Source organism: Patagioenas fasciata, chromosome 8 (genome assembly GCF_037038585.1).
Source record: "Patagioenas fasciata isolate bPatFas1 chromosome 8, bPatFas1.hap1, whole genome shotgun sequence".
Taxonomy (NCBI): domain Eukaryota; kingdom Metazoa; phylum Chordata; class Aves; order Columbiformes; family Columbidae; genus Patagioenas; species Patagioenas fasciata.
Window position 1 is genome coordinate 35,680,314 of NC_092527.1, and position 20,033 is coordinate 35,700,346.

The following is a 20,033-nucleotide window of genomic DNA, read 5'->3' on the forward strand; positions in this document are numbered from 1 at the left end:
TAAGATGGCTCTGCCTTTACAATAGTCAGGATCTTATGGTTTATTTGACAGAACTCCCTTTGGCAGAATCTCACTGACAACCACAATTTTTTTAGAGTACCATATTTGTTGGAACACAGACACCTGTTCTTTAAGGCTTTAAATCTTCTACTACACATGAAGACCATAGTCCTTACATGTAAAGGAAGACTTCTGATCTTAAAGACTGGCCATTCCTATTACATTTCTTGGCTCTCTAGTAGTAATGCACAATCGCATTTATTCTTTAGGTACTGAACCCTAAACATCTGCCAGGCTGGAAAATCTTTGTGCCTTTTTTTTTTTTTTTGTAATTTCATTACATCTAGAGGTGCAAACAAAAAAAACCCATATGAAACGTATGCAGTCCACCCTATCTCAAGTAATCAAATACAATTTAAATAATAATGTTATTTTGTATGTCACAGTGGATAAATTCCAAACAGACATTCTGTTTGAAACTTAAAGTACTCATTCATGCTAAAACCTTTTAAATGGAATGTAGAAGTTTTCCTATCCATCATATAAGGTAGTAAGCACTGCCAATGTGTCATAGAAAAGAGATGAAAATGAAAAGAGTAAAATATTTTAACAAGTCAAAGTAAATTTCAATGACAGGTAGATATCAATAACTGCCCAAAACACACAGCATGTGAAAAAAACTGTAGGAGTATTCAGAGAGGTAATTAATTAAGTTCACGCTTAAGCTTCTACAGCAGTCTATAGGCAATACTGTTCTGCAAAACAGAACATGTATCTGCTTTCAAAAAGTGGTTTCCTCTCTAGTTACAGCATTTTCAACTACTGCTGTTGACTGCTACTTCTGATCAAAGTGAAATAAAAATTATCCCCTACAGATGTTTTTTACCCTTTCGTTTTTCCTATGGTCAAATGAACCCAGGCATTCAGGAATAATAACAACTGTCAAAATTCCACATGATGTCTGAATCTCTAGTTATCAGTTTTCACTGGAGAACTTGAGCTTTCCTGTTCCCATAACTCTTTGATTTTATTCACATTTTGCCCGTAATATTCCACTCACTGCCTCTGGAACAGTGCAAATACTTTCACATGTGCTACCACCAGCTACCAGCAGCTTTTGCTACAGTTATTTCACTAAGGTTAAGGAACGGAACTTGGTCTTCAAAGTGATTGCATGAGTGGAGTCTCAGGCACCTCTCACAATGTGACTTCACCAAAACAAAACAGATGGGAACCAGCTTGGCATTTGGCTGTCTGTAAAGTTGCATCTTGCATTCAAGAAGGGCTTAGGAAACCTTTACGACTTCTCTGAAACAAAACTCCTCTTCTAAAAACATTCCCACCAGTTCACTTCTCCTTTCTTTGGTTTTCCTCACAGCTCTATCAATAGTTGGTCTTATGCACCTACTTTAACATCTGGGGAAGAAGGAATGGAATCTGCATTTCCAGTCCACCTTTGAGTAATGCATCCACATGCTTCCACTTAGAAGGGAAAACGTTATTGGAAATGTTTGGCAGATAAGTCATCTTGTGCCAAAATCTTCTCTCTTCTTCCTCCACTCTCCTGCCAGTATTTCTAGTAGATTAATCAGTTCTTCCCCACCAGCACAGAGGGCAGCCATAAGAAAATCTCATTACTACACTGGGCACTACATTATCACAATGGTGATTAAAAAGTTAACTTCTAGATTTGCAGTCAAAAAACAGTTTAAGTTTAAGGATCAGATTATGATTCTTATTACCTTCCTTTCATAACAAAGGATTCAAATACTACATTTGTCTTTATTAACCGATAGTTTATTTTATTTTGGATGTCCTGTATTTTATGTACTTAGTTTCTCCAAGAGAGAATGAAAAATTTAATTCTCGAAAGCTTTCTGATTTTTTTGCTCCCCAAAATCTATTTGGTTTCATTCTGCTATTGAATGTAAAACAGTTCGACAAGAGAAAAAAAATGAGGCAGAGGGTGCTCTAATCACCAGGATTAATTAATCAAAGAAAGAGGATATCCATGCCTCCTACTGGCAGGTTTGCAACCATGTATTTTCCTCCAGTGGATCCTCAGCAAAATCTAGAAATAGAAAGAAGACAAGGAAATGAAAAACAAGAATGTGGAGGCTGTTCTTTGTTTGGGTTTGATTCTGGCTTCCTCCTATTCTTTTCCTCTACTCTATAAAATAAGGAAAGATACACACCGCATGACTCAAATTTATACTTATTTCCATTTTAAAAGAAGATTCACTCCTATTTTGTTTGAATACTGTAAGGGCTGAACACTCAACTAACCCACTGTGTTTAGGTTTCCCTGAGTGCTTCACAGAGATTTGTTAAAGATATAAAATAGCATACCAAACAATGAAAGAGCTTGTTTCCCCAACCATTTTCGTTGAAAACTACTTTGTATATGTTCCTATGCAACAAAAATTAAGTTTATGTGTAGGTGTTCCATGTTTTTACAAACTCTACACTCCTTAGTTGTTATAAGATTAAAACAATTTTCTCCCTCAGTAAATGCTTCCCTTGAAAACCACTGGAAGCACATAATTCATCTGTCCATTTATAGCTTCTATTTTCTTCTAGGCACTGAGAAACTGCTGATTGTGATTGTTGTTTTCCCTTTTAAGAAGCCAATGTTGAACAAGTGACAGATAAGACAATTTAATGTTTCAGTGACCATACAGATCAATTTTTCATTTATTTTGAAGTTTAAAAGAAAAAAAAAAAGATAGGCAACCAAGGTACAATTGCAGGGATTTTGTTTAGCAAATTATTCTTCTATACTCGGAAAATTTAACAGGCACTCTCATTAAAACTGCAGGGAGTTTTAAGGTGGCTTTAGTCCTAATATTTAAAAAAAAAAAAAAAAGCATTCAAAGATTTCCCCCTGAATCATTTTCTTTTCTATGGAATCTATCAGAAAGGTTTGGAGATACAGTACAAGTCTTTAACTGTGAATAATAGAAAAAGAAGAAAGAAATGTATTACCACAAGCTGCAGAAGATCTCAATAAAAAGATAAGTGAAAAGGGAACATTGTGCAGTTTCTGTATTGGATACAGAAATGGAAAAAACACACATATTTGGGAAAGTCTTCATACAGAAAATGTACAGGATTGGTATCACCTGTTAGCACTTACCCATTCCATACAAGTCATTGTAGGGTGACGGACACCTGATTTGCTCTTTCCACCCACTTCATTTCTTCCTGGTTTTTCTCCCTGTAGACCTCTGCCTTCTGTCCCTGAAGGACCCAAGTGTGCCATCTGACGTGCAACCCAATTAAGCAAGCCAGCATTATAGCAAATGGGCTGGCAAAGCATGTGTACTCAGCCCACTCCCGATTGGGTCCTAACAACATGATGGCTGCACGCTTCACACAGGTTCAAACATGAAGACACTAAACACTGGTGAAATCTGTTGTTCTCCAGCATGAGACTCTTCTGGAGAGATGAGGGGGCCTTAGGTATCTGATCTGGCTGTTCTTCACAGTGTTGAAGGATGAAGCACACCTAAGTCAGAATCTCCCTCTTTCCATTTATTTATAAGGAGACTGAAATTAGATGCCAGGACTGTTTACCTGTGCCCAATCCTACTGTCAAATAAGATGGCACTCACAGGAAGTTATACAATCTTCATGCTATCATCCCACAAGAATAAAAACTGAAAGATACTTAATCAACAGTGACATCTAAATTGCTATTGGTAACATTCAGTATCTTCATCTTCCTGAATACATGCAAGAAATTTAAAACTTATGTCAAGGATTTTACAGTGATATCCCAAGCAATCTTAAAAGAAGTCCTGGAGATGCTATGTCAGTTTCTATTAACAGATCTAACTGCCTTTGCACCTTTAAACATTACGGACTCACTAAAAAAAAAAAAAAAACACACAAAAAACCCAAAACAACAACAACAACAAAAAACTAAACTAAACTAAACAGAATTTTAGATTAAGAAATGTAAGAAGCAATCCTAGAGATAAGCCTGTTGAGTTTTTAGAATTATTATTCTTATATATAACATGAAAGCTACTAAAAATAGCAGAAAATTCCCATCTTTTTTCCTTATGAGATAGAAGATTTTCTGCCTCTTGGCTAAGTCCTGCTCATTTTACTGATGGGAAGTGGAATTTTAAATCCCAAGCATATATTTCTGTGAGAGTAGTTCAGAACATAGGTCTATAGACAGTGATTTTGCCCAACTACAAGATTTTTCCGTGGGCTTAACCATTATTCTGATGTTTAAAAATGTTACAAATCTTGAACTGTATTAATGAACATGTTTCTGTGTACATTTTACAATATAAGAGAATTACATCACTATCAGTACCCTATAAATAAAGGCTGGCTCTGGTAAATACTAAAAGCAGACTTTATTGCCTCATATACTACTCTTGACCACTTAATTAACTACCACAAGAGCTAATTAATTAGACATCACAGTCTCTAATCATTCTGGAATTTACTCTATTATGTTCAGCTGGAATATCCTCTTTCCTCAACAGACCCCTCAAAGTTTAAATGAACACAATAAAGTACTCTGGGTTTTTCATTCTCATCTTTCCAGATACTCAAGATCAGGGTGGGAATATTTAGACCAATTTTATCATAGATTTTCCATATTTAATTCTGTCTTTCCTACAATGGATGTTTTTATGAGCTTGGAAGGCATCAGCCTGTTTGTCAGTGTTCTAACATTCTAACCTAATGTTGCCAAAAAATCATTTTTAAGAAGTCAAGAATTCCAGCAGCTTAACTCAATGATTGCCTACTGCTGATGCATCACAACATGCATGTCACACACACAGGTATTTTATGAAGGAACTTATCAATTAAACTCAAAAGATGTACCTCTAAAATTTTTAACTGTTTTGTCAACAAGATACAGCCAGTCTGTAAAGTCAGCCTGTGTATCATGGTAGAATGAAAATACCAATGAGAAACAAGCTGATAAATTGGTTTGACTGATCATTAAAACCCATCTAGTATAATCATTTTAGCTGATCTCATTTAAGTCATTCCGTGAAGCTGCCAAGAGAGTTCAGGGACAGGTCGATCTTCTATTCGCATCATGCAAGGATCAGGCAGATAAAATCCGATCAGTTACCTGAGCATTCTCGCATTTATATGTAATTATTCCCTGTTGTTTTAAAGCTTCCATCTGGAGGAAAGAAATCTGTTCTGCTCCTGACCTTTTCAGACCTCATGCCACTGTATTTAGCTTTAACAGATGGATTCTACAGATCTGATACAGAGATAGAAATAAAAGATTGAAAACAAGAAAAGAGTGGAAAAATACAGAATCATTAAAGGCTTGAATTGTTGCTAACTGCAGGTCAGTGGGTGAATCTTCACTGGATTCATGGGTCATTGATCAGGCCTCACAGTTTGTTCCTGTCCTAAACTGCAAAAGAATTAAAAAGACTCTATTAAGAAGGTGACTGGCACTACGCTCCTGTAATGCACAAGTCGGTAAGAGCAGGAAGGACTGCTAAAACAGACTGTATCTCCAAGGTCATGACTACTCCTAACAGACAGCTATAGTCTAAAATAAGTTCCAGTGCTGAGCAACACTGAGATCTACCTTGTGGAAGCAAGAGCAATTGCTCTGAGCAGTGAGGCTTTTTGCCGAAGAGCAGAATTCTTCCTATTTGTGCATGGCTTTTCTTCAAGTTGCTGGCCAGACTGAGTAAATCAATCATAACTTTCTTGCAGATTTATATACAAAACACTTCAATAAAAGGGTTTACACTTCTTCCATAAAAAAGAAAGGAAAAAAAAAGGAAAAAAAATGCTGGAAAAATTAAAACAATAAGAAATAACAAAATAACTTCTCAGAACAACATGCACATCAATTAGCCAGTCACAAAGAAAGGAAGCAACTAAACTTTTGCAACAGGAATATTCAGCTTGCATTTTATGCTTAAGGAGTAAGCTGGTGAAGAAACATTTCTGAGTCTTAGAAATGGAGAGGAAATTCAGAGCAAAACTTGATTCTCTGTCCTTGGTTCAGTTCACTTTGCTTAAAATGACAAGGCAGGATGCTTGGATTGATGTATATTGCAGGTTAATATAACCCTACACAGTGTGGACTAGGCTACAGCAGCATGAGTTTCTGGGCATATTCCCAGAACAGCACAGAGCAGAGGAAATGTGCTAGTAGAACGGCTGCTTCTCCCCAAACATCCTTCTTAAGATTCATGAATTATACATTTTAGGCTATTTGATGTGCTGCAATAGGTGGATACAATAAAACAGGGAAACCAAGACTGATTTCAGTAGCTATCTTTAAAAATTACCTTCATGATCTTCTGCATTTTATTACTTTTTTCATAATTTGAATAACTCCTCATCGCAGCTCCACCTTTCCAGGAACTGCAGTTTAAGATGTTTAAAACGTATCTTTGAGGCGTACATTTTTTCAATAGTTAATTTGTGTGTTACAACATGAAGATCAAATAAAATTTTTCAGCGTGCAACAGAAACTAGCCACCTGCTCTTTCAGACATATGTGCATTTCTGGAACTTGCTGAGAATCTGCATATTTTATGACAATAGACACCAAGTCAAACTACATACAGAGGACAGAATGCAGAAAATTATGATCTGATACTATCAATCAGATTGGTAATTGGTATTTATGGTATTAGCAGTCCACATTTGCCTAATCATAATACTCCCATTGGAACAATCTAGCAAAAAGTCTGTGTACTGTCATTGTCAACAACTTTCCAAAACCAGCCAACATTACTAAAAGGCAGCTAAAATTCTTTTAGACTGCAGAAATTAGAAATACAGAAACAGCAAGCATTCTGCTTCATGCTCTTTGACTCCAAGTAGCAATAAAATAGCTCTACATTCATAATACAAGGAAAACTACTTAAAAAAAAAAAATCACCTCAAAAGAAAAAACAACTCCTCTGGAAATTACCACCTAGCCAGCAACGGTCCTGCATGCCAAGGTCTTTTTATGACAATATAATGACCATCGGATGTACACTACAGAGCCAGAAAGCAGAGCAGGCAAGAGATGGATTCATGTTATTCATTATATTTTCTAGTTCATTTTTCTCCTGAAAGAAATGCATGTCCCACCATTACCTTCGTATTTCAATATTAATCTCTTTTGAAAGATAAGAATATTGTCTTAATAAACTATGTAAGACCACTTTTAGGTCTCCCTATTTGGAATGTTTTGCTGCTGTAATAATTGTCCTCACAGAAAATTAATTTTTATTAAAATATTGTAATGGAATTATTCTTCAATTGTTCTTTCGCTCATAACATATAACTGCTTCTCAGCTGTCAGTTCTCATTTTCTACTGTTTCACAGCTACAATATTGCTGAATATAAAAGAAGAGCATTTGTTTTCTCCAGAGCTGAGTTGTCTTCCGAATCAGAGATAAGTGCAAAGAAAAGTGTTTAACATTAATAAGAAAGGATGTGACTGTTTCCTTTTCTAGTTTTCCTGTTAAAAAAAAAAAAAGGTAAACAACCAAAACCACCAAAACAACAACAAAAAGCCCACAAAAAACAAAACAAACAAATAAACACAAAAAAAACTCACACAATCCTATCATTATGACTACAGCTATCAAGTGATATAATTTCCTTTCTTGTTTCCTGTCCTTAATATTATTGTATTATTGAGCATTATTAACTAGTTGTCCATTATTGAACAGCTAACTTTTATTTCAGAAGCAGTTTCATTCCACAGAAGCCAAAGCAATTCCTGCACAGGATTGACTTTTACGTAAATAAGGAACAGTTAAATTCATCACTTTAAACTGAGAAGTCTGAAATCTAGTTGTAAGATCTGAAAACCAGAACATCTTGTGAAAATTTGATTCATCTTAAAGAAATCTAGACAATTTAGTAAATTATTTCTACCTTGATCAGTCTACTGCTTTGTGCCATTTCTTGGTAAAGCATTTTGAAATCCTGAATTAGTTATACAATGATGTGTTTATGTTTCAAGGTCTATTTTCTCCGTTAACATAACCTAGCATAATTCGGCTGAGCACAAAGTGCTATTGATTAACCAAGGGAAGATATCCATTTAAAAACGCCAGTTCCTCAATATGTTGATGATCCAATTTCACAATTGTCAGCTGTCCAGACACCTAAAACTGGCCAACTATCAAAAGCATGTGGTCCCATATGAATATGGTCAGTGTACTACTAAGAAACAGGTGAGGTCAAAATAAAGCTTTATTTATTCTGTTTTTCTTGTTGGTTTTAATATAATAGTTTTAGGACAGTGGTAATTAAATAAAGCTTTAAACATATTCTAGGCTTTCATTTGCGATCATGGAAGCATTTCATTTTTTAAGGGTTACTCAGGGTGTTGTGATGGAGATACCTTAATAATAAGGAGCAGGTTTGCAACAGAGAAGTAGAAAATATTTTATTTATGGAAGAATCTGCATTTATTCCTTCTCCTTTTAATATCTGGACTGCCCAGTGCCTGGCTTCTGGAACCAGTGCTGTTTCTGCACCAGTGCCTAAGGTTTATTTGGGGAGGGGAGGGAGAAGGACTGCTAATGATCTCCCAGATATAAATGAAATTGCTGATTTAGTCAAGCTCATTCTTGACCTTGACACAAGACGGGACAGGCAAAGGGAAGAGCTCAAAATAGAGCAAGTGAAAGAAAGGAAGATCAAACGAATGCTCAGGTCTGGCCAAGACCCCCCCTACATTCAGCTAACACCTGGCTGAGTTAGAAAACATGACCAGCCCAACCTTCCTGTTGGAGCCGATTGAAGCTGTCAGCTCCCAGCTTGTCACCCACTGCATCAGGAGGCCCCTGGGCTGCCACAAGAGCCCTAATTAGGCAGAAATGGCACTTCGGCGACTGACCCGCCAGGACCTTTGGCAAAGCATTTAACATCATTAGTTAACATTTTTATTAAAAAAAGTGTGAATGTAAATGAACAGCCAATGCATTTCAATAGGGTTTGTCGGTGGCATTGCACGCCCCCCCACTCTCCCAACCACACACACACTTTTTTGCATGAATAGTTCACTTGTTTTCTCTAAAGGGGGATGGGGATGTAGAGAATGTTTTTCCAAGGGAACGAGACATGTTCAAAGCAGAAGCATGGTCTTAAACAATCAGACACAAACTCTTGCCTTTTGGGGAGCGTGTTGGCGAGTGAACAAACAACTAAATGCAATCTTACCTGCAACATGCCTAAGGGGACATCTAAAAGGGAAAGTATGCATAGCCCGCACTGGAACAGAGAGAGACACAATCACATATTCATCTGATTGTTCTAACTGTATTCATTCTATTTTTGTCCTTTTCTGTTACATCCAAGAATAGGTACCTAATCCAGTAAGCCTGCAACCCTTTGCCAGAGCTATCAAATGCTACAGCAATGTGAAAGGCTGAGTGTCTAAGAATATATTTCTTTAATCACTGCACATTACCTTTGACAGAAGATTATAAAAAATACCATTCAAGCATATTAATGACCTACCTTAATTAAGTCTCCACTGACAGTAATTTACCTGTGGAAAGTTATTTATTCATATAGAATAGCATGCAGCCTTGAGACAGTTTATTAGTACTGAATTTTTTTGGCAGGTTCTTTAACTGAAGAGTTGCTGCAATATATCAATACTTTACTAAAATCCTGGCACAGTTTTTTTGGAGATAAGAGATACACGACAATTAAATAATTACAAACACACTTTTTAATACAGAACCATACGGGACTTGGGTGTCCAGCCCTCATGTATTTTACGTCTTCTTCACATGAACATGCCCCAATCCATGTTCCTTTTATTTCCTTTGAACACATTAACTCCTTCTTCCTCCAACGGAAGGTACAAAGTATAGAACTCGGACTGTTTCCTTAGGCCAGATAGTTACGTTAGGGTTTATTACATTAGGGTTTGAAGTAACCCTCAATCTGAAACAGCATTATGTTACTAGAAACACCTATGTCCCACCAGGAAAAAAAGATTTTTTCATTTGTTAGAGAATTATTCCATTACGTTGTAGCTGCACAGACTATCACTTATGCTTTCTAAAATAAAGTACAAAAGTAATAAGATATTAAAATAGATCTTCTGCATAAGGTATTTGGGATAAAGATGCTAAAGATGTCAGTTAAAATCACAAATCATCAGATTTGCTCTGCAGCCAATGGAAGGTTATCATTTTTTTTTCAGATCCATGTGCTAGAAATGGAAATAAAAGTATTGTCATCTTCTTATACCTTGGCATACCCAGAGGTTCTACCCTGACTGCTTCAAAGCCACATAAATGCCATATCAGGGAAAAAACAAAAGCAAACAAACGAACAAGCAAACAGAAAAACACAACACCACACCAACACCAACAATTTGACTATGCATCTTATTTAACAAACTGAACAAACAGGGATAAGACAACCTTCCCACTCAAGCCTGACCTGAATATGAAGAGAGAAGCACTGTATATCACCTGACAGGGAAAGCCAGGAGACCATACCTTCAGACTACATCAGATGCCTCACAAATCTCCTGTTCTGTGGCTGAGATGCAGCAAAGTTTGTATCCAAAAAGCCAGAATAAAGCTAGCCCAGGACATATCTCTATCCCACACTGCAGATGCAACTACTGTTAACCTGTTCAGTGTCTCTTCAGAAAAATTCTATCTTGTGTTTGTGCTATGCCTAGTACAAAAAGGTCTGATTGGAACTCCAGGCCTTCTGCGCTAATAAAAATATGCATAAACAATAACAAGATTTCTACATGCAGAGGAAACAAAATAATGTTACACACTTACATGGTACGCGAGGATATGCATACACACACAAGGATTGTGTTGTCTGTTCAAAGCATGAGTAAAACCCTCTCCTTTTTAATGCTTTGGGATCTATAGATTATGTCCTGTAAGTCCTTACTCCCTGTGTGTATATATAGAAGTGTTTTCATTCTCTTTTTAAACAAGTATGTGTAGCATTCAAGGACACTCTAGAAACAGTAAAACAAATGGAGTCCCAAATATAGATTTTTAAAGCACAATACCAAGTCTAGAAATCCATGCAGGAAGCCTGGCTTGATCTTTTGATTCACCTGTGAGAGCAAGCAAGCAGCTAATTTTGGCTAATTTTGTTTATGCATGAAACAATGAAAACAAAATTCCTATCTTTCTTTCTAGAGCAGAAATAGGAAGACATAAATGTTAAAAAATGTACTTGGTGACACCAATCAGATGGTGACTTGCCTATCCCAATGATGCAGGGTTTCAGAGGTCATCAGCTTAAAGGCAGTATTAGAAAAAAGAATAATTGCTTTTCAGGAATTGCCCAAAATGCTGAATCATATAAGGCTCAGAAAGTTGGAAACAGTAAGGTGTCTGTGTCTGACCCCTTTTCCCATCACGTGACTATTTTCTAGTCTAGTTCTTCAGTATGGCTTCTCCTCTCCCGCTGGGAACTAGAGGGGTGGGTGAAAGGAGAGCGAGGTGACAGCTTATTGAAAAGCTTGTGCTCCCTGCCTAGTTTTGGCACATTTTCTGCAGGTGCCTCACACTACAGCCACAATAGGCTCTGGAAGAGAGGATTCAGACCTGTCAACAGCTACAGGAGGCAACTCCACAGCTTTGTCTTACAGGCTAACTTCATTGTCTGCTGTTCTGAATCCTGCAGCACAGGCACCCGTTAATGAGATGAGTCCCTTTTTCCTCTGTTTGTTCCTCCGTCTGTTTCTCTTGCCTTTCTGTAATGATTTAACTTGATCGTATTGGTTCCTTTCTAGTGGGGATTGCTCCAATGTTAAGATAAGATAATTGCCTGTAGAATACTGCTCAGCAACAGCTATTACTTCCTTGGCTGAAAATGTCAGAGCAATTGAAAGCTCTTAGTGAAGTTCAAGAACAGAGAGGCAAAAAAGAAGCAGCTCCTGTATATGGATGTATCTGTGTACATAGAGCAAGTTTGCAATGGCCAGCTCTCATGGAAGATCTTGCTTTATAAACACCACTTTCAGTGTATTTTATACCTTCATGACTTTTTGAAGAACCTAAACAATATAAACACACACACAAAGAACTTCTTTATGTGAATTGCTCTCACTTATTTTGGATTTGTATGTCATCAACTTCAGCTCTGGAACACAATATTATATAATCACCTCTTTTGCATTTTCCCCACTTCCTATCCCATTTCTTAGAAATCAAACTTAGGCAATTTCTTTTTAATCTTAAAACACTGTCTATATGCAGAAGATGCTGCGGGAAAGTCCAGAATGGCTTGAAGAACTGGGTGGAGTTACTGAATAGTGCCATGACTTTAATGCCGTTCAAATCAGTCACTTGCTAGCAACAGTGACTTGCCAAGTATTCAAACAAGACCACGTTTTGTGCAGCTCTGCTCTGTAGCTCTATGAAGTGATAGCTGATACAAAAATGCAACAACTACATCACAAAAAGGTTACATAAATACCACACTCTGAACCTAAGTACAATTAAAATAACAGAAATAGTTTTGCCCAGTATTTAATTCATTTCTTCATCTGAAACACCTGTTGTTACTTCTAACGAACACATGATGTTACACACTGATGAACAATTCAAGAACGTACCCAAAGACATCAAGTTTTTTATCAGTAAAGTATATAGGCTGTAGAGATTTTGTATGAAATCAAGATCTCCATTTATTTGTCTGACAGTACGAATAAGCCAGAAAAACCCCATACTTGTAAAAGTTTACTCAGAGCAAAATCAGAAAAACTGCACAAAACACCATCCCTTATCATTTTTCCAGACCACATTTTTTCTATAATACATATGCATTGTTACTAATCATACAACATCACTAAGTCAGAACCATCAAATCTTTTTTAGAACTAATTTCATGTTTGTGTTTTGCAATGTAGAGGTACATGCAGCAAGGCTTGCACGCTGATAATCCGAATGAATTACAGTGTGGGTATCCAATTAAACTAAGCAGTGATATGTAAGTTATATGTAACATACATAACTTATATACAACTTATTCAGAATTACTTTAAAGGCTTTGCTGGATGATACAATGTTTTCCAGCAGTGAAGCAAAAGGATTCTGCAGATGTGTGAAATACTGTTTCCTCTTGCTCTTCTCACAAGTATAGTTTGAAAACTCGGTAATTGCAATAGGCTCAATTTTTTTCACATAGACAGTCCCACAACTAGTTTGTCAAAAATAGAGTGGAAATTATGTCTAAAACTTTAACGTCAAAAACTGTGACACAGGAAACTGAGAATAACTGATGTCTCTTTGTGTCTGAAGCTTAGGCTAGCAGTCTGACTCTGGAGCCCTTGACAAAAACTCACACTTCTAGAGAAAAGCTGGAGGTGGTAATTGCTACTGCTGCTTGTCCTGAACCAACATGGCCTTTGAATGAACTCCCATTACAGGGCAAACTAGTGCAGCAGCTTCACAAACACTTCATGGCAGTCCTGAAAAAATTACCACTTATAAATAGGAAACACAAAAGAAAAGCTCTACTATCTTCTGACAAGCAGCCAGGGAAATTAAGATGTTGCTGTGCTCTTTTTCTTGCTTATTATAGTCAGTTCTCATAGAATATGGGTAGAATTAAAATGCAAAATTGCTAATTAAGAGCTATGCTGTTTATTAAGATTTTTTGCTACAAGCAGGCAGCAATTAGCCTCAAATTAAAGCCTAGATCATATGTAAAAAACAATGCAGTGCTTGGTATACACAGGAGGTCAAGAGTAGTTGATCCGATAGTCCTTTGTGGATTTAAGCTTCTAAGTGCCAGGATACCATTTAACTTTAAAATAAGGCAATAGTAAGCACTTCTCAAAATAATGTCATTGTGTTATTTGCTTCTACACAGCTTGCACTGCCAGAATATTCTAGGTTGGAGGGGGACTGCTTCCCTTCCATGAATGAGGCTAGTAACTGTATATCCATATACTGGCTCCGTCAAAAAATATAAAGGTTTTACACTCTGACAAATACAGTTGTGTACATTTGGTACTTGGCTTGATCACTAGACATCAGTAGTTGACAATAAATACATCCTCTTTCTTCGCTGATGAAAGTGGTGATTTTTATGATGGATGTTTGGACACATTAGATGTACTGATTGCTTTCTGGTTGAAGCCTGATGAGTTTTACATACTGTCTTTCTCATCGCTTTAAGTACATTTCACAAAACTCACAATTGCAGATGCACTATCTTCCTCCAGTTCTAGAGGGTTTTCTGTCAAAAAAATTCTATCAGTTCCTCCCTGCATGTTACTTTCAGTATCTATTTGTAAGAAATGTAGACTAGAAAGCATCAGTTCTGTGTCACAGTTGAAGGCAAATTCGTATCAGTGTAATACACTGGGAGTAGGAGGTATTTTCAGTGGATAACATGCATGTTTTCTAATAAATAGGCAAATCTTGACAGAGAGTTGGACACTGAGTTCTATTCTTAAGCACAATTCTGGTTATGGTCCATCAAACCACAATCTTACACTGATATAATCAAATGCTATGCGTCAATACACCATAACCAAACATGGTTATACAATTTCCATCAGTGCAACTGATGCAAGAAAGATACAAACTTAGTGAGTCCTGCACAGAGCACAAATATGATTAAGGGACTGGACTGTCTTTTGTAATAGGAAAAGGTGAGACAGCTTGAACTTTTCAGCCTGGAGAAGAGAAGCCTCCAGGGACTCTCAACAATGTGTATAAATACCTGATGGGAGAAAAAGAAGAGGAGGAAGCCAGACTCCTCTCAGTAGTGCCCATGGGCAAAACTAGAGACAATGGGCATAGATTTAAAAATAGCACATTCAGTGTAACACAAGGATAAGCTTTTTGCTGTACGCGTGGTCAAACACTGGAACAGGTTGCCCAGACACGTTATGGAGTCTTGCTCTGGAGAGATATTCAAAACCTGACTGGATGTGGTCCCGGGCCAAGAAATCCTCTGTAATTTACATCATAGTGTAGCTTCAAGAAAGAAAGATCAAGTTTTGTGAAAACTCCCTTGAGATCTGTACCCTTGTGCCCTAGGAATCTGAAATATTTGGTTAATATTAAACAGCATTTTATTCTAAATGTCTTCTTGTTAATTATCTTACTTATTTGGTATGTTTCTGAATAATTGCGTAGAACAGAAAATATTTTCCAAGAACAAATCACATTCAGGAACAGAATATTTCTACATTTGCCTACATGTATTTGATCCTTAAAACACATTTATCAAAATTTAAAGAATAAAGGGAGAATTTCTAATAGAAACAGTCACTATCTCTATGTCTGCATCAGCCACTGCTTAATTAAAAAAAAAATAGGCTTATTCAAAATCTGAACTAATCCCCTCTGTGCAAATGCACCATGTTGGACTATTTCTCCAATAGTCACACCTTTTTCAAAACACTCAACACCCACCAGACTGACCTTATGTCCATCTATCCTTTATTTGAAGTCATTCTGTAAGAAATGCAATGGGTTTACAAGTCCCATTGACTTTCAGTGGAAGTCAAAGCTGTTCACACTCAAAATCTGGTGCTTTGAGACAAGCCACACAATTAGCTTTTCATAAAATTCTATCACCACACAGAATTTATAAAAACAGTATTTTGTGGATGAACACACCCCCAAGCAATAATATCAGTTGATAGATTCTTTTCCTTCAAAATAAGGTATATTTCATTGCACCAGTTGGATATTATTCAAACATATAGCTGAATATTTTACATAGAACTATGAATATTAGGTATTCTTCAGAAGTCACACTCTGAAAAGCTTTTCAGTTTACAATCACATCTACTTTCAAAAATATGCATATTTTAAAAAAATATGTAGGAGTAATTTTTCCTTTTTTTTTTTTTTTTTTTACTAGAAGAGAAATGAAGAAAACTGTTAGACACAACAATGGAAATAGGGGAAAATAGAGAATTTTACCTCCACAATTCACACAGCATTTCCGTATCCTCAGGGGAACTATTTAAGTCTTGTTCATAGCAAAAAGTAGGTTCAAAAGGATTATAAATGTAATATGACTTTCATATAAGATTTGAAAATTTTGAGAGGTTGTTCAAAAAATATCTATTAAAGAAGCCTAAATTGGTGCAATGGAAAAAATGAAGCCTGTTATAAATTCATATTAGCTTATGGGCTTATCCCAAAATGATAGTCAAGCTTTTGCTCCAGATGGTGCAATAGTGTTTGTGACATCCACTTTGAACTGCAATCTAGTTATGTGTCAAGCAGGAGAGTCCATTATTCACAGCATCAGTGCTGGGGAAAGAAGGTTAAAAGTTCAAGACATGCCCCAAGTGATTAAGGTTGTAAAAATCAGGAGATATACCATGGGGGAAAAAAAAAAAATGCCGTTCCTCCTTTTCTTCCATACTCAGTTTGTCCAAAAAATATGTATAAGCACAAAAAAAAAAAAAAAAAAAAAAAAAAAAAAAAAAAAAAATCAGGAGAGCCCAAATTCTCAATAGTAATGCAAAAATTACCCTTTTATTTGAATTCCTTAAACCTCTCTTCTAGTAGCTTTGCTTTTCCTGGAAAGAAACAGAAAGGCTTCTCCTAAAATCTGTCAGCAAGTTACAGGACTTAGGAACTCAATTAACACTATTTCTCACTCATTGCAATATTCACTTCAACTATTACATCCTTGTAAGTAACTCTGATTTCAAACTTCATTTGTTATGTAACCCACAGATCACCAGTTTATCTGTGCTAGTCAGGTTTCCCTTCTCAGTCATGTAAGCCTTTGATGTGCTAACCAGTAACAGATAACCTACAGATTGCTTTCAACCACCCGAAAAGTTTCTGTATTTGAAACTGCAAGTACTACTTCTCAAATAGTTCAGCTAATTTAAAGGATTTCTAATCCAATACAAAAGGAAAAAGAAAGACTCAAGGCCTTAAGAAAAAATACACTTTAAAAAAATCTGCAAAATTCATTATAGTGAAAAGAAAGATTTGAAAGATTTACCAATAAAAAAAGTGGTTTAGTGCTCAGAACCTTTAAAAAGGGTATCAAATTGTTCTTTTCAGAAAGGTATCTCCAGTCAGAAAAGTAGAACAGGTAATTCCCTTCTAATATATATATTTTTTTTCTGTCTGCTGTTATACTGCAGGTTCAAACTACAGCATCAAAAAAAAAAAAACCACCAACATTCTGACCATTAAAAAGAGATGAGGAAAAAGAACAACTTCCAATGATTTATGTCAAAGCAATTTTTACTTTAGCAGTAATTAACTCAGCCTCAGAACCAAAAAACTTAAGTATGTGTTCCCACTTTTCTACTTCTCTGTCCATCTCTCAGTTTGATTGCTCGTTTGTATAAATGGCAATTATATTATGGGCACATTGCCACATCATCTTTGAAATTACCAATACCTCATATGCAGTAACTGATGCATGAACTCACATTTTTATTTTCATGTCATAGAAAATATTTAATACAAATTTCACAAAGCCTGATAACATTCCACCTCTCTATGTATTTGTAAGTATATTAACATTTCAGAGCATATTGACAATATACTGACAAAAATCCCTATAATCCATCATGTCAGGGTCCTTGAATTAGGTAGGCTTCAACAATGCCTTAAAGCTCATCACAGTTACTTCAAAATGCACACACAGAGAAATCACATAGTAAACTCCTGATATCCAGGATTAAACCTAGAATGCAACAATAACCTGTGCATTACATAACAAAAAAAACCACTACACACTACAAAAACAAACAACTATATCACAGAAATTTGAGGACAATCTTCTGTAAACTCAAAAATCAGCTCAAAACCTTGTCTTTAAATATCGTGCCTTCCAAATTACCTTTAGAATTAGAATGATAAATCAAAGCCTATCAGCTCTCACTTTTTAGTTCAGCAGGCTCCTTTGGAGAAGGCTGGGCTCACCCTTGCACAGCAGGAGCTGAACAGACCCACAGGAAGAATCCTCAAACTTTAGAAATAAATTAGTACTAAAATCCACTCAACTTGAAGCAACCATTGGAGCAGAGAATGATTACTCAAGGCAAATGAACTCTTCCATGAGTACTCTGGAAATTAAAATAATAATGCTAGAGGAAAAAAACCATACACACACAAACATAAAACCAAAACAAACCACCACCACACCACCTAAACATTATTAGAATTTTCTCAATATCCAGTATATGTATTACTCAAGTTTTTGGAAGCTTTTAATCTAAGATTCAAAGTCCAGTCTCAGTGCTATGTTAAAGTCCAATCTAAATGCTATTTTCCACTGTGTTGCACAACCAAAGCCATTGTTTATTCTTGTACTTCAACTTATATTTAGCTTTGTTACTGAAGTTTATCCTTTATAGAATACAGAATATTAAAAATTAAAAGAAACACAGTAATGTACTTGTAGAAGAGTATTAGAGTATTTTTATTGCCAAGCTAAAAAGGCAATCCTGATTTTATTGGAAATGTCATGCAGTTTTTATGTACTCAGACTTGACTTCAAAGCAGACCCTGTCAGTGGAATGAGCACACATTACTCTTCTGTGAAATCCTGCAAGAACACAGATGGCAGTGAGACCATGATCTTAATTGATTTAAGGGGCAATTTTATATCTTTAAAGCAACATTTTAGAACAGCAAAAAGCAAATCCTTTATGCGACACTTGAGCATGGTATATTATACTTGTTTTTAGAGTGCCTCAGATTAGCACCATGTCTAAACACTCAAGTGAAATAGAAAGAATCTTGAAAAAAAAAAAAAAGGAATGCACACAATACAGTATCATAAATGAGGAATAGCTGATCATAATTTATTTCCTGGCACAAGAGTTACAGTAAAGACAAAAGGTGATAAAAAATTAAGCACAGCTGCTCTCAAAAGAAACACAAAACCCGTTTCTCTATCCACCCACAATACCACGTGATCTAAAAGATGTGGTGAGAAAATCCCTTGAGAAGGCATCAAAATGTGGTGTCATTGGACATGCCTAGGAAAGTGATGATTGCAAACTTATCCAGACTGTTTTGTACATTTTAAATGTACATGATGATATAAGTAAAACATCTTCATTGTTTAAAACCAAAAAAGAACTACCAGAGGGTGTCGTTTGCACCTGGTTATTTCTCAAAGCCAGAGTCACACCAATCATAGCTTTTTCTCACTGGGTTTGTTCCTTGGGGCTTGCTACGTATACTTTGATTAGAGAGTTTTTAATTACACTTTAGCCTGTTAGCACCATTGGGGAAAATAAAACTAAGAGAAACAGAACTGAATTCTTTTCATTCAACACAACTGTTAACTAAACACCAATTAATTACACCCACACAAGCCTAATGAAGATAATGGGGTTGCAGAGAGTTCACCAATGGTATGAAGTGGCTTGCAGTATCCTAACCTTAATCAGTTAACTACTTCATAATAGATAGGATCATAGTATAAGCTATCCTCTTTCTACATGCTTAAAATCACTATTACTGTTAATGGAAATTACATGGCCATAAAGATAATTCATGTAACATTCACTTGATCATGAACCAAAAATGATAAACACTTGAGAAGAATACTTACTATTTTTTTAAATGGCTTAATATATTAAAAAAAAAAGGCAGAAAGTTTATTAAAGAAATTATTAATCTGCTTCAGCTCATTTCAGCTCATTGCTTTCCTAACGGCAAATTCGACGTTTCTCTTCCCAGCCGGTTGATCAATACCCATAGAACAATAAAGGAAGCTGTTTCTCCACCATGCATTTTATTTAGAGCCCTTTGAAAGGCAGAAGGTGGGAAAGTGACAGGGAGGCATTTGAAATATATCAGAAGATACAGCTCCTGCATCCAATAGTATTATCTAGAACATGTGCTGCTCTCAGAGCGCCACACCAGCACCATTACCTTTAGAAAGCTGTTCTTCCAGGAATATTTAATTAAGCTGGAGCTTTCTGTATTTGCCACACGGATCCAAGACTACTCCACTGCTGCCACCTGGCCAAGAAACCACACAAGCCCCTCCTGAGCAGTCACGGACTCAACCGAGCAGCCGCCCTCCACACCAGCCATTCTGAACAAGGAAA